The 16,698-nt window shown below is 36.0% G+C and overlaps 1 protein-coding gene across 2 annotated transcripts in view; it reads left to right on the plus strand.

Moving 5' to 3' along the window:
* Window positions 1–1,026: 1,026 nt before the first annotated feature.
* Window positions 1,027–16,698, plus strand: part of LOC138180055 (E3 ubiquitin-protein ligase MIB1-like) — a 168,288-nt gene continuing 152,616 nt past the window's right edge. Inside the window, exons 1-2 of one of the 2 annotated variants that reach the window (XM_069113485.1) lie at window positions 1,027–1,456; window positions 1,692–1,834. The gene's annotated coding sequence lies outside the window, so the exon portion shown is untranslated. Of the gene's footprint in view, window positions 1,835–16,698 lie in introns of both variants that reach the window. The other variant, XM_069113484.1, reaches the window with a different exon arrangement.

Raw genomic sequence — 16,698 nt, forward strand, 5'->3', positions numbered from 1 at the left:
TATTCATAAAAGATTTCCATAAATGTTCGAATATTTTCGTGAATTACTATGCATGTGAACGTAGCATATTTATTAGTAGACAGCTCGAATACCATACAGTTGTTGAAATAATTAGGATATCACCACTTCGTGTCTAATTTCAATACATCGTTCGCTGCAAGTCAGCGGTGACTGTAAAATCCGCGCTTCCACGCGTAACAAATTGCGAATTATACCGGTCTCGTTATGATTCATGGAATATTCCCTAAGCGATGCCGGTACACGTCTCCGCGTACACAAAGACCGCGGCGCTCGCAACTTCCTCCGCACATTGCGAATCCATGCTAACATCGAAACCCTTTTACAATCCGCGACCATGATAATCCTGTGGTTCGCGATGCTAACGCGTGGTAAATTTTCCAAGAAATTGTTGCTGGACCAGCGAATTACCAACCAGCGATTTAATCGGATGAACATTGCGTTTCATCCGTGCAAGTTAAAGCTTATCGCGATACACGTGATCCGAATTGAGACAATGGAATCTGAATTGAGAACCAAAGAGATACAAGAGACATCCTTGGAACTTTTTAGTTGAGAGCAATGATAGTTATACAAATCCTTGAAAATAATGTTGTGAAATAATATCAATAACCGAAAGCTACGTGAAAGTATCGTTTAGAAATGAAAAATTAAGAATTGTTTTATATTATTATTTTTTATTTTATTCGTATTTTGTTTGTAAAAAAATATGGAACAGTAGCATGTTTTATTTAAAGGACAATATATTAAAGATTATAAAAAATGTACGGAATATTGTAGAAAATTTAAAGAATATTATTTCACGCGATATATCAATATTACTACGTAAATCTTTGCCAACGAACTCTATTCTTTTTTTAATATTATTGATGTTCCTAGAATGGAAACAATATTAAAGGGGAAATTCCAATGTTGTGTAGGGCGATGTTTATATTTCTTGCTGTTTTAACTTCGTATATCAAACCGTGTCCTCGCTTGTGTATTAAGCGTGTTAGTTGTGCTCCGCTTCTCGTCTCGGTAACATCGTTACAGCTATAGTAACGCGTTAACGTGCCACATAAAACTCGGTAAAAATGATATAGTACGATCGTTACTGGTTGAACATAGTGCGTGGTATTTACGAAGTGATCGGTTTCTATTTCAACGTATTTCGTCGCGTTAATGCTGTATTTATAGCCGTTTTAATGCTTTCGAATCTCGTTCGAATTTACTTTCGAATCGTTTTTAACGATCATAGTTCATAAAATGAGACAAAATGACAATACTGTAGTTAACTTCTTCTTATTTTTAAAAAGATTACGGTTGTTTTTCATTATTACTGCTCCGCTCGTCTGTTTTTATCATAAATAATATTTGATTACTTTTTCGTTTAATCGATGTACCTCGACTAGTTTCTTGGGTTACAATATTTTCCAATTTAAAACTATTTTAATACATCGTAAGTGCTCTATAGAATTTCGTTTTCTTGTTAAATATAATTAATATTTCATTGTATTTACAATTTTTGCTAATGTAAGAGTAAATATGATGGCAGGTTTCGCTGTGTCCTATTTTTTACCACGTAGTTAGTAAATTATTTGTAATATTTTTTAGTAGATATTTCTAACTGTTTCCTAGTTTTATTACGTTCGAGTGCTTGCAAATCGGTTAATAAATTTTTCATAAAAAAATAGTAGAAAGCAATAAACGCTATTGAATAGCATGAAAAAATTATTAGGACGTCCGACACAGCATTTAATTGACTATTGTATCGAGTGAATCAACCTGAAAAATGCATTGTGCGAGGATCAGCGAAGCTAAGATTCAACAACGAAAGGTAAGAATAAATAATATTGAATCGATAGCTACTGTTATAATTTCTGTAATATTTTATGTAAATATTAATTATACTTGGATTTTGATCGTCTGATAAAAGTAAAGATGGAAATTTTTATATTCTCGTGAAACTAAATCAAGAATGTAAAAGAACAGTATAAAACATATATTATTAACGAATATTATATAGGTATAATAAATTTTTAATACAAAGGAATTATGATAATAGGCAAAGAAAGATCGGTTTATCTATTGTACCAGGTATGTAAATATGAAACCGGAATTTTTGTATAGAAAATACACGTTTATTGTATGAAAATGATTAAAAATATTTTATTCGAAGTATTGCCCATCGTTAGCTATACATTTTTCCTACCTGTCTGGCAATTGGTGGATGCCACGCCAAAAAAACTGTCCCTCTTTTGAGGCAAACCAGTCATCGAGTCATTTTCGTACATTTTCGTAAGAAGCGAAGTGCTGGTCGGAAAGTGCGTGTTCCATCGATACAAATAAATAGTAATCGGACGGAGTCGTCTGGCGAGTAAGCCGCGTGCGAAAGTATTTCCCAACTGAACGCTTCGATCGTTTCCTTGACCGGTTTTGCTGTATGCGATGGTGCATTATCACGAAGCAAAATTACTTTGTGTTGCCTTTTTTGATATTCTGGTCGTTTTTCACGCAAAGCTTGATTCAAATCGATCATTTGTTGTCGGTAGCGCTCAGTATTAACGGTTTCGTCAGGTTTTAACAGCTGGGTGGTCTTTTTCGGTGGTCTTCCACGTTCTTCGTTCCTCGCGTCAAAATTGCCACTTCTGAATTTTTTAAACCACTCAAAGCACTGTGATTTACCAAGAGTATGCTCACCGTAAGCTTCGACAAGCATTCGATGCGATTCTGCAGCAGTTTTCTTCAAATGGTAACAGAAAATCAACGCTGTCCGCAAATCGTAGTTTCCAGGCACAAAATTTGACATGTTCAACGCTATTACAAACTATGCTGTTGTATGAAACTTGTATTGTTCCGAGTCGAAAATGTTTGTAAGATGTCAACAAAGACTTTTGGCATCAATGACGCAGTTTAGTGATAACTACATTATCAGCTAGGGCCATCTATAGGCAAATTCCGGTTTCATACTTACCTGGTAATTTGAAAGGTTTCATTTTCCCCATTTTTAATTTAATTTACTATTAAATTAATATGTACATACTATAAAATGATTAGAAATATTTCAAAGTTTTAAAATGAAAATGAGAATGTTTTACGTCATTAAAAATTCCACACTTACAAATAGTTTACAAAAGTATGTTTACAATTTTATATAATTCACAAAAATACTACATTCAAATTTTCTTGACAATTCTATTAATTAAATAACCTTTTGTTTCCAATTAAACTTGGCGTGTTCGCATTTTAAATATCAGGTGCATTTGAACGTACAATTTTCCACTTAAATGTCCAAGTATGGCTTTGGAATTGCAGAATGTCTGCATGGTTAAAAACAACCTGTAAAACAATATGTAATTATATACTTCGAAATTTTGTACTACATATCCTTCAAATCAATCTTATATTTAACAACTACCTTTAATATAACTGTATTCAACTTACGCTATTTCCTACATACTATTAAACGTACCTTGTTTAAAATGCACGTCACCGAACTCGATTTACGTTCCACAAACTCGCTTCATTCAACGAACTGTAACACATCAGAATATATCTCAATAAGAAGATATGTACTCCATTTACCAACAACATAGATGTATACATGTACTTCGTTTCAACGACAAAGTTGAATCGACATCTCGTATCGGAACCTTTCGCGTTTAACATTTTCGTGTCCGCGATACTGTTTTTAAGAATTTCTTTTCATGGATACGACTGTTATGAATATTAAATTCATTTTGTTGTATAGGAGTTGTTTTTATGTTATTGAATGCTCAAAAAATCTGAAAATAGAAGAAACACATTTATACAAGGACTACTTTTGTTAAGGCTACTATGTTCTTACATTATATATGTATAAATATGTAAACGTTATTATTAGTGTAAGAATATATATTATGAATGTAAGAATATATATACCACTACTATTATTCTTATATTATACTATACATGTATATAGTACAGGGTGTAACAGAACATATGGGAGATCCACTTCGAAAGCTAATCGCACGTCTGAGAACAATAAGAAAAAAGTTCATGTAAGCATATACTTTGTCTGTCGTTGTTTATGAGATACAACGAATTTTGTGTGTACGCAACACCTGTTGAAAATATCGAAATACTTAAGGATAGAATAGAATAGCGCAGAATGGCCCAAAATAGAACAAGCGTATCAACAGATTCGAGAAACACCAAAAACCATTCAGAGTGTAACCTGATCCGCATGACAACACGACTACGTGTTTACCTTGAGATCCAAGGTAGTCGTTTACTGCAGTTTCTGTAAATGTAATTAGATACCACAGAATCAAAACAAAAAATTTGCTGTTTCGTAAACGAAAACAGATAGACCGTTTGTTTATATGAACTTTTTTCACTGTTTTCTTTTTTTTTGTGTACAACCACTTTTCACACGAGGTAAAACTTACTTCTTACAAAATTCCTCAAAACACACATCCAAGTTTATCGTCGAAGGAAATCGCATTAATTCGTCAAAAGCACATACTATCGATTAACGAATAACAAAATACCGAGAAATAACAGTGCAATGTGAGTGGATCGTTGTGGCTGGCAACTTTGATCACCACTCGGCGTCTACCTCATTATCGGGATTAATTATTGGCCGGGCGTTATTGTCGCCGGAGCAACATATTAAGTTGGGCGAAATTTCGTCGAATTACTGTGTACGAAACTCTCGTATAAGAGCAATGGGCCATTCAGTTGTAACAAGAGCAGATGCGCAGTCTCCGTGGATGCTCCTCCGAAGGAGGAAGGGACCCGGGCCTCGAGTACTACGTCGAGTTAAGTTTCCTCCGAGTGCACCGCAAACGAGGCTCTACCCGTGCCAGGGATGCTGAGGCCTCGCGGTAACTGGCATCGCGTGCATGTCGAAGCCCGGTGCTCCCGTAATTCCTGGAATTAGCAGAATCCCGGAACCGCTTCTATCGGCGATAGCGCTTTCACGCTATTCCCGGTACGTTTAGATTGTCCTCTCGCCTACGTTTCGACTACTAGCGAAACCGGCACAGGTGTACGACGTCCAATGGTAGGGGAAAGGTAGACGTTTCGCTTGGATATCCTACAACAGGTTGCTGGAAAATCGAACGTCTTCAGCATTCCGCCGACTATATCTCCTTTTCTTCGGTTATGATTACAATCACAGTCAATAGACATAACATCTTGGTGGTGGTGTTGCGACAACGGATTGTCTCTCAACTTAGCTAAACGTCATATAGTCAGATTTAGCCACAAAAAGAATCATTTAATTTTTGACTGAGCTACAAACGGTGTATCACTAACTTCGCTGAGTCGCGTTAATCCTGAGGAGGATTATACAGGGTGGTTGGTAACTGGTGGTACAAGCGGAAAGGGGGTGATTCTACGCGAAAAAAGAAGTCGAAAATATAGAATAAAAATTTTTTTTTTAATTTTTCCATCGAGACAACGATCTACAGTGAGATCCGTTATAACGAGACGCGATAAAGTGCACGCGTACCGAGCGAAAATTCAAAGTCGATTTTCTCGAAAACAAAGTCTCAAATGAAAAATTTTTATTCTATATTTTCGACTTCTTTTTTCGTACAAGTAGTGAATTCTTATGCGCTTTGATATTTTTGTGAAGAGGATTAAAGAAGTTCTACCTACGTTGTAATTTGTTTCGCGTACGAAAGGGATGAGTCCTTCAGAAGTTACACTGATCAACTCCATACATTGAAAAATATAAAACCGCGATGACATTGCAAACAATGTTTTTTAAATTTACTTTAGAATTTACCATTGTTTATGTCATTTTAATATGAATGTACTTCTGGACGTAAGACGTTGGTTTCTTGAAGATGGAATGTTAATCGTGTAGCTATGTGATAGAAATTAAGAAATGGTATTTAGCGTAAAATTTTCCTTCTTCATTTCCTTAAGTTTAATTTTTTTAGAGGAACATAAGACATATAAATTTATGAAATAAAGTTTGAAGTTTTGTATTTAAATGATTGTTATTTCTGCGAGGCGATATGTTGAAATTTTACGCCAAAAGTTTATTGAATAATTCACGAGTGTTAGGGATTGTATCGACGTTTAATATTTATTTCACAGGTGTGATTATTTCACACGGTTTTTACACTCCAGCATTGCTTACGTCAGAATTAAATCAAGTTAATTAAACTTTGACCTAATGCATTACTGTCACGGATTGATCGCAGTTTCCGGGCTATTCTTTCAACTTGAATTTCGTTAAATAAATCAATCGGTGTCCCCCGATAAATATTCATCCACTCGTGTTACCATATCCATTACATTTCTCAAAAAGGACTGTTTGTGAACTTCATTAGAGTAATTTTTATTTTCTACCCTTTTATTAAATTGACTCTTTCTCCACTTTCTATATTATTATTAAAAGAATTTATTCATACTGTTATATGAATAATAATATTCATATAATAAATAATTATTCATATTGCTTCATTATTTATTTTACATATTGATTTCCTTGAATTAATTTCCAGCAATCCAATGATTTCAAACATTGCAATGAAATACGCGTTGTTCTTTTCTTTCACGAACTGTTTCATCGCGAATTTTCAAACAAGAGATATCACGTTTCTTGAAAGCATAAAATGAATTTCAAATTACTAAAAGTTTTATTCTCTACCATAATTTCGCATGTTGTTTTTAATTACATTTATAAAGATATACATTTCCATAAAAATCTGCTCTCTACAAATCATCTTGCCCTGATTATGAATAACCGAACCGAATCACGAACGACCAGTTTTTACCTGAATCGTCGTCAGATTTGCTCCATTTCTGTCAATCACAGAACGCTGCTATTCGTCGATCGCGTGGAAGCAAGTTGGCAAGGAAACACGCGGAAACGTAAGAAACGATAAACGAAAATTTATTAAAGCATCGTCGGAGTGTATCAAACGAAGCGTATTTACTTTTCCCCGTGTGTGTATAACGTCGCGTTTTAATCAACGGCACGGGATCAACCTATTTGTACATCCACCGGAAATAACACAGTGACATAGTTTTCTCTTCTTTCCCTCCGTTCTGTTTTTTCTCCTTTTTCCTTTCTTTTTTTTTTTTCTTGTTCATTTCCCTTTCTATCTTTTACTCGATACGCGATTGTGTCGCCGCGTAGGAACTTCGATGAAAATATTTCGACGATACAGCATACGTACGCGTACGTAAATCGCCTTTAGTAATTCAGCGCGATAGTACAGGCCTCGTAAATCCCATAAACGATGATATACCGGCATCGAACGATCGATCTTTCGTACGCACACGATTCTACCTTCACAACGGAACAGAAAAAGCCGATCAATGGCTTAAGCCTTTGAAAAGGGAATAAGCATCGAACTTTTGCCGGATGCAAAGCAAGAGTGGTAGGATAAAAGGAACGAAGAAGGACTCCTCCTCGTAACGTCGGCGATCGGTATTTCTCATGTTTGCTTCCTTCTCTTTCGAACGATTTCGATAAGATTTCAGAGGGTCTTAAGTTTGATTTCTTTCTAGTTTCTCTCCAAGAGAAAGTAGCTAGTTTTAAGCTTCTCCTCAAGGTAAACGGTCAAAGAGATCTTGAAACTTTCGGATGAGATACATGCGATTTGAAATTTACAACCTTTTCGTGTAGTCAACGCGTGACTGTCTCAAATTTCCAATGGCGAGAGTGAGCTACCTGTCTCTGTCGTTGGAGAACCGGAGACTTGAAAAGATCGTTTTGAAATACGAGTAAAATGAATTTTCGAATTTTTATTAAAAATCAGAAATTTTCTTTAATCCGTTAACGAAGACGTTTCACGTGTCATTCATCGAACTGTTTAACGAATTACGAGTTTATATTTTCTCCCATTTCGTACTACTTTTATATCGCTGTTTGAAAACCTCTTCATTGCTTCCGAATACTGACGATGTTACTGTTTTAATGCGCTTGTTGGTTACATTACTTCAATAAAGAAATAAGTAGATCCAAATGTTTTTCCTTGTTATATATTAAAATGTTTGTTTGCGCTTATAGTTGACGATAGTCGAGCTTCGACATTCTGTAGCTCTTCTCGAACTTCTTTAAAGACTATTACCTACTAATGAACACGCTAAACCCGACAGACGCGCGTTTACACTTTTACAGCGTTAATTAAGACAGTAAATTGTACAGTAAGAATTAGATGAAATCCGTATCAACCTTATGAGACAGCAGTGTTTTAAAATTGAACAACGCTTTGAAAATATAAAGGAGATTTTCTATCTGATTTTCCTACCAAGTTTATATCCCTCCCATCCTCGTTTCTTATAGCCTTACAGTCTCATTACCGCTTCTACGTCTTCCCAGGAAATATCCGAAATAAATAATCAGGCAGATGTGTCCAAGCATCCAGTATGCGAACGATATGTACATATTCGAGGGGTTACGTACGTCAGCCACGACACACGGGCCACGGTCGCGTATATCAGCAGCGCGAAAGGGATGTTATGTACCAACAAAACATTGATTCGCTAAACTCATGATGTAATACGTCCATTTGAAATGAGCTTGGCCTTCGGCCAAAATCCTCGTCACAAAACACTGTGTAGGCAGCTAGCAAACATGCCCGGCAGAGGAAATAGGTCTGTCGCGGCTTTATTCGCCGATCGATACGACCAGAGAAGTATCATGAGCCTCCATCTCGCTTTCTTTGCGTCCGTTCTCGTCCCACCCTTTCGCCAGCTATCTTTCTCCTTCGTTCCTCTATCGCAGACATTTCCTCTTTCTTTCTGCCATCTCGATTCACCCTCTGGAATCTAGAGTTGTTTTCAGCCTCCGAACATCGCCGCGTACGTTTTTACGGCTTTCTCTTGATTCACGAAACCTCCTCCACTTTCGCTGCCTCCGTGGACTAGTTGAGAATTAAGGGCACTTTGGCAAACGTATCGGGTTCAGCCAGTTTTTCTCGTGCCCCTCCATGCGAAATCGTGGGGATTATTTCGTGATAAATCTCGCCTATTAATAGGTTGACGGCTGCGAGGACAATGAGACTGCAAGAAATGAGGATAGAGAGGGGGAAAATTTAACGCAGATATCAGACGAAGAAAGTCATTTTTATCTTAAGATTGTCGTTCTATTTAAAAGATTGTTATTCTATTTTAAAATTGTTGTCCCGTATTAAACGTTGTTGTCCTATTTTCAAAGTTCTTGTATTTATTTTAAATTCATAAAATTGGTTTTTTATTTTTAAATTGCTCTCTGTCTGTCTGTCTCTCTCTCTCTCTCTCTCTCTCTCTCTCTCTCTCTCTCTCTCATGTCATACAGAAATTTTTCTTCTCTCAAATACTCGAAATCTGTTCTTTGCTATGTTCAGTTTTACTATATTTTTGTTTTAATTTGCTATATTTCAGTTTCGTGAATTTTTTCCGTGGCCATGTCTTTCGTTTTATTTGAGATCGATTAATATATGATTTTCTGTGCCGGAGATCAATGGGGAAACAGATTGTTGCCTTCCTCGTGCATCCAAAGAATTATGTGATTTTATGCGAATATCGTCTGGATTTATTGTATTTCAATTTTAGAATAATACAGACGCAATGTGAAACGTAACCAAAATTTGGGACGCTGAATACGGAAAATTAGAAGAAAAGGAAGATTGGAATATGAATTGACCTATATTTTAAGAAATTGATTGGTTCCGAGGTTAAAACTGATGGCAGATGGAACATGTCTATAAGAATATTGTACGAAGAGGAAATGAATAAAAACGAACAATTTCAAAACTCGAAACCGTAATGAAAGGAAGACCCTCGTTATTCGAACAACTACGATCATAAATTTTATGTAAAATTTTCTTTGATCGACGTTCTATACTGTTTACATAATTATGCTTCGGCCAACAGCAACTTGAGAAGTGTGTTTTTATTGAAATAAGACAGAAATCCTTGAAATACCGATACTGTTTTTAATCAATGGCAGCTCGCACGCTTCGAATCATTAAGGAAATGGAATGAAATAAATACTTAAGGCTGCATCGAATAAAAAGGCAAGGGTCAGTTTCAGGGTCTGTTTAGTAAGAGCCGGGCGTACCATTACTCCGGAAACTAGTTCACCGGAAAAGAAACGAATGGATGAGAAACACGAGAGGGTAATTGAAAGGGAAGAGGAGAAAGGAAGTCAAACGAACGAACGCTGTGTTTATATCGCGGCGAAATCGCACAACACCACTGAAACCTACTATACGTGTTCGTTAAGTAGCTGAGAATTAATTACGTTTCAGTCCCTAATAAGCAAGGAAATTGAAATCGGGTTTCCGCGTGTTTATCATTCAAACGCTTTTAAAGAATGCAGAGAGCAATTTCAAAGAATTTTCTTCTTCTATTTGCCGTGTCTCTCTCAATAGCGGCGCTAGCTATTCTCCGTATTAAGATAAATTCCACCCAAAATTAACTTTTTTGTCAAATAAAAATACAAAAGAATCTCCTTTTATCGTCCCTCTGATCGAAATTGGAGAAATAAGAATATTACGTTAGACACCGTATATGAATGTTGTTTCATTTTCATTATCAAGAATTGATTGAATAACGACGCTGAAAGGTGAAACGAAATAGGTATTTTCGTTTCCACGACGAAGGAACGTCAAAACCAGCCGAAGATCCGTTCATTGAAAGGTTTCTGAAATGCTTTCAAGGAACTAGTTCATGATTGAGAAAACGAGTCTAAAGGAAATATGAAAGGAGTCAATCGATGTAGAAAAAGGGAAACCTAAACAAAAAAAAAAGAACAGGAAACGAATGTATTGACGCAGCATTCGCCTTAAGAGTGTTCGTTGATGTAATTGCAATAAAAAGACAGATTTTTTAATAACTATGAAACGTAAAGAAGTCTGTCGTTAAAATCTGCTCTTTAGTAGTAATTGAATTTCTCGAGAAATATCCCAAGATTATTGTACGATTTTCTTTCTCAGCTTCAGTTGTTTCTTTATTTCAAACGTTTCAAGATTTCTCTGATTTATTTGATTCAGCTATAAAATCTATCAATGTCTCAATTTTTATCTATGTATAAAAAGATTTGTTGGTTGTTAGAAATTACTTTTAAACTAAATGTAGGTTTTATAACAAATCCTATGCTATTGTTCGTGTTTTTGACGAGAAACAGTCTATTGTGCACGCATCTGATGGTCTAATGTCTAGGCCTTACAACAAATCCTGGTCTTTAGTCAGCCACGAAGCCTCTTAATAACTCGTAGCTTGAATTTTTCGGATCGAACCAGTGTAAAACGATGAAAAATATATCGTTGACCGAAATTCAATTGAAACCGATACTCTTTATGATAGATCGTGATATGACCAGAGATTGGAAACCAGGGATCCAGAGTATCTAATATCTAGTCGATATCAATATCATATCATATCGTATTATGTCAATTCACATCACATCACAGCACATCATATCATATCATATCGTATCATATCGTATCATACATAACGTCAATTTATATCTGTCATAAATAAATACCGTGAGTATAATCATAATATCTTTTAAATAAATTATTACGCTAAAAATTAATAATAAAATCCGCCTATTACAATCTTAGATACCAAGCGGGTTACAAATATAAGTAACGAAGCAATAATATTATAAAAGTATATAAATCGATATATAAGTAACAATATTTCCTTGATATAGTACTGATTTGTACCACCCACTTGAGTCTTATTTCTATCTTTATTGCTCGTAACTAACGTTACATTGTCCTAAATGAAGGTACGCTGACTTGGTACGCTCCGGGCAAATTACTCTAATTTTCATTGCACTCTGTATAATGTAGCGGAATCTTTGTACATTTCCATCAGTATGCCATTTCATAATTTGCCTACTATGTTTATTCGTGTATATTTCTAGTATAAGTTCATTACATATTGACCAGTCTTTTAGAACGAGTTCGACTGACTCTGCTTTGCACCGTCACATATTTCAGCTAAGATCCAAATTCACTTAAATTAACAATAAATTAACAGTCGATATCGTAGAATCTACACTACAATTAATTTATTTACAATAAATGTTGGTTAAACAGGAAACGATGGTTGTTTAACGTAAACTATTCACAATAACGTGTTATAATTAAGACAACTAGATAGTTAATTTGCAACTCTCATCACCACGGATCCAACGCTCTCTCTCACGCGGACCACACTCTCTCGACAACGCAATTCGCGCTCTCTGACTTCTCAACTCACAATGACTGTTAATTCATTTATCGTCCCTTAGCAACCCCTTGTTTTTTTGTCTTAGCCTCGTGTATTTTTCCGCAACCGCTTGCTTATAATTCGCCCGATACCCCCCAGGCCCCTGGTCCACGATACTACAATATTAGCATGTGCCATCTATTAAGTTTCAAAACTTAAAGAATCGAAAATTTCGAATCGATTGTCCGGTCACAGACGATTTTTCTTTTAAAAACTTTCTATTAAACAAATTCGCGGCTACGGACGCCAAGAGTGTTTAACGAGCTCCGAAACTCTTTCCGCGATCGTTGAAAACGTTGAAGCGTTCTCGACGCAGCGCCTCGAACGTTAATGGGTTAAGAACGAGTCTCGGACTCCGTTTCCATCCACGTTTCATATTCGACTTTCTAATGGCCTCTCGAAAAATACATGCATGCATACGTATGTGTGTACATATCGATCGATCCATCGATCGTTTGGTTGCACGTACGAGCGCGCTGCATCGTTCGATCCGAATTCAATCGCATTCGGTGCGTGTCTTTACGGTTGTTCATGCACGACTGCGTGTGCACCTGCACTCATGTGTATGGTATTGTATTGATTCGTAGCGCGTATAGATTCTGCTCGAGATCATCTGCAGATAGACGGCTGGCGGACGGTATCCGAATACGGAAACGTTGCCGCATGCCAATAATCCGCGACTGTTATTATCGGTGTAATTGGCATTCGACTGGAAATTTTCATCAGATGAGTGGCTATGCTTTTCTTTTGCTCGCGGCTACCCTGGCAAGCAGGTCGGCCATCTGACCAGGTTGACCTGCGTTCGAAAGTTTGGCTCGATGATTTAGTGGCAACGTATGATACAAGATCGAAGAATGTAGAAGAAAACGATCTCTTTTTCTTTCGACGTCGAACCAAAAGGCTTGACCGTGTTACCTATTATTCGAGAACTGACTCGATCATTTGGAGGTAACGTACACAATTGTGTAATTGTGTAAAAGTATAAGAATTTTCTTCGTCACTTTTCTTCCACGAATTAGACGGATTGTCTACGTTACCTTGCTTTCGGAAGTTTGATTTAGCAATAACGAGTGATACAACCTACATTTTTTTAAATTATTATAAGCACATCGTCGGTAAGTACGTTCAACAATAAAATTTATCTTGTTTCTTTGTTTGTTACAGGTAAGCATTTGCAGCGATTCCACGAGTAACGTTATGGGTGAGTGGAGCAATTTTGATAAAATTAATGGTACTTCCTGTACAATAATAAAACAGCTTCATTGCTAAATTGCTACTACCCACGTTGAAGCTCGCGCACCGCGATCATGCGATTTTTCTACCTTACATTACTGAGAAACAAATCGAAATAAAGGATGCGTAATTAGTGATTAATCAGGTTACCAGGTCGATAGCCTTTTGCATTAGATAAATCGATACTTCGTAAAGAAACGATCTACTTTATCGATGTAATTCGTATGCCGTTAATCGCGAACAGTAACCAGTGCTAAAAAGCTTCTTTCCTGAAGAGATCGAACCACGTAACGAAAATTGTCGGTAAACTCGTCAGAGACGAAACCAAAAACCACCATCAATCACAAACGATAAGCAAACGTAAAAAATTCCTTGGCGAAGAGATTGAACCACGTAATGGAAACTCTCAGTGAATTGGTCAGACGCGAAGGCCAAAACTCTGACCTAAATGAACAATGGGATCGGCGAAAGAAAAGAAAAGAGATTGACGCGCCTGCTTCTTTTTGCAATTCATCGGGAAAAGTCTTTGCATCAAGCCTACGAACCGAAAGACGCGCGGTATCCTTCTGCGTCGCAGTAATCAGTGATGTACGCGCTTCTCATTTTCTATGCGAATGAAAGATGCATTAGGGGCCATTAACTCAGATGACACTCTTTATCCGGGCAGCGGGAACAGAAAGTGTCGGGTGACGTTCCTTCGAGATGAACTATTGCATTCACTTGCATTGTCGGCCTGTTCCCTTGAACTGAAATAAATGATTTTGCGTTCTTTGTACGTAGCGGCGCGAAGCCCTTTTCACCTCCGACTAGAATAGAAAGCGCGTTTATAATAATATAAAACGAGCATCTCTCTCCAAGGAAACGTGTTTTAGACACGTAACAAGGCAACACGAACCGAGTAAATAGAACTTTCTTGTTATTTTCTTTGCAACGTGTACCTTCCTGAAAATGTACCGCATTAATAAGTTTTTACAAGTTTTTTATTTTTTTATAATGAATCGTCATGTAGAGAAGATTACAGTATAAAGGTTAATTTCGAAAATTAAGAGCATAATGAAAGCTTAATTTCGTGTCCTTTCTTTAGAGCAGATTAAAGCGAGGTCAAGTTGTTTTACTTAAACGACGTTTAAATGTAATTATAATTAAATTCTTCCGTTAGTATTATTTTGTGTGAATGCGATAGTTTCACTCGTTTCGAACGGATAGTTTTATTTAATAATTGCATGTTGATATTCGTTCAGTCAGCTTAGCCTTTTAGGGTTTAGAAAATAATTGCTTGAACAATTTAATTTATTTATTTTATTGAGAAAATAAAATTTTACTTGAGAAAAGTCTTCCTCGCGTTGTTCTAATATAAATATTTGTATTATGTTAAATTAAACTTTCCTTTCGTTTTTTCAGTTTTAATAAGATTTTGCGAGACTACGTCTTGTACTTTCGCTAGAAAATCTCGTCTCATATCTGGGTTGTACGTAATATGCAGTCTCATACATAGTGAATATGCACGAGATACTTTCTTACGGTAATGGAGAATTTACTTTTAAATTTTTCTTGAGAAAACTTCCCTATGATTTTATTCGCGTATTCTATATTACGGAAAATTTAACGATCTCGTTAGAACCTATAAAGAATTCACGTGTCTGATTACTCATTCCTTATTTACTTATCTTGTCATCTCAAACCATGTTGTGTCTTTCGACGAGTTCTTAATTCACCGACAGACCGTGTAATAAAATAACGGAACATTATGACACGATGAAATACGATATTATAAAACTTGTATCAAGTTCGCTAGAAGCAATTGAGAAATTTCACAAAAGGCGGAAGTGGAACAGCGTAAATTCTCTTCACAAAGGAGACAGTAATCCTTATCACGGCTGAAAGGTCATGAGATCTTTTGCCCGCAGACCATCACAGTTACAATTGCATCCAATTACTCGTTCCTATAGTTGTCTTCGGACCTATTCAATAACGAGCACTTTACATCTCCGCTTTATTACATCGTAACGGCTATTCTGGCAATATTTTTTAAATAACAAATAAACTTCAGAAATAGAAAGCGATTTTTTTCATTTTTCGAATCACATTGAAGCTAACATTGGTCAGGTTAAATTATAAAACGCAAGCATGTTATCGCATGCTTGTAATGTAATTATGCGAGTCACTGTACATTAATTTTAGTGTAGCTTTTCTCCTTTCCGCCTCAGATTTCTGTATTTTTAAATGAAGATAAAGAAAGAACTAGGATATTCGATTATAAAAACGATTAGTTTAAGAGATAGTTTTAGTTTTAAATTTGGTAAAATTTTTCATGTAAAACCCTTGTCTTGATTGTACCATTAATTACAGGACGCCATGTATACAGATATATATTTCGATTAGTTGCAATTAACGATGTTTCTTTTTCTTCCCTGGAGAACTATCGTTATTCGACAACCTGGTCAAAGAAAACCTCTTTCAACGATAAAGTCACTTCTACATCTGGTTCCGCGATACCAAGTATAATATCAGATGGGAGTTAAGTGAAAGTGGGTTGTGTTGGTTTTCTTCGCGAAATCTCAATACACCGTCGAATGTTTGCTGATAAGGAAGGTGTAAGGGAACTTTTCAATTCGCTTGAAATGTTGCTCGTAATGTGATTGTAATCTCAAACGATAGTCTGCGAATGGTGAACAGAGTAGAGGCAGGATGAAGAAGTTTAAGTAGCTTTTTTCTATTTACATTTTCTGTGAATTCACGATGTTTCGTGGGCGTAGAACAAAACATTCTTCCTCGAAAAATTAGTCTACAAAAGACAAAGGGTAAGTTGATCGCGAATATTTATGCAAATTTATATTTCCAGCAAATATGATTTACAAAATGAAACTTCGAAAATTATTTTATCTGTTAAATATCGCAAATGTCGTCGCACCTTGGATATTTTATATATTTTCCCATATTATGTTCCGTGCATTTTTTCGTGTTCCAATTTTTTAAAAACTCGTAAGACTTCGCGGTCTAACAAGAAATTTATGCAAATGTATATTCTCGGAAATATAATTCTCAAAATGTAATTTAGAAAATTGTTTTATCCGTAAAATATCGTAACTGTACTTTTTATATATTTTATATATTTTCACGTTATGTGCGTCCTCATTTTGGTAATCTGAAATTTCTCCGAAATGTATCAAAATCCGCGATCTACTGACAATAACGAAAAAAGACAAAACGAAACACGGTGGAACACTTTATCTCTATCGTCGATTACTTAGCAAC

The sequence above is a fragment of the Bombus flavifrons genome, chromosome 5 (assembly GCF_040668555.2).
Source record: "Bombus flavifrons isolate JBK064 chromosome 5, iyBomFlav1_principal, whole genome shotgun sequence".
Classification (NCBI taxonomy): domain Eukaryota; kingdom Metazoa; phylum Arthropoda; class Insecta; order Hymenoptera; family Apidae; genus Bombus; species Bombus flavifrons.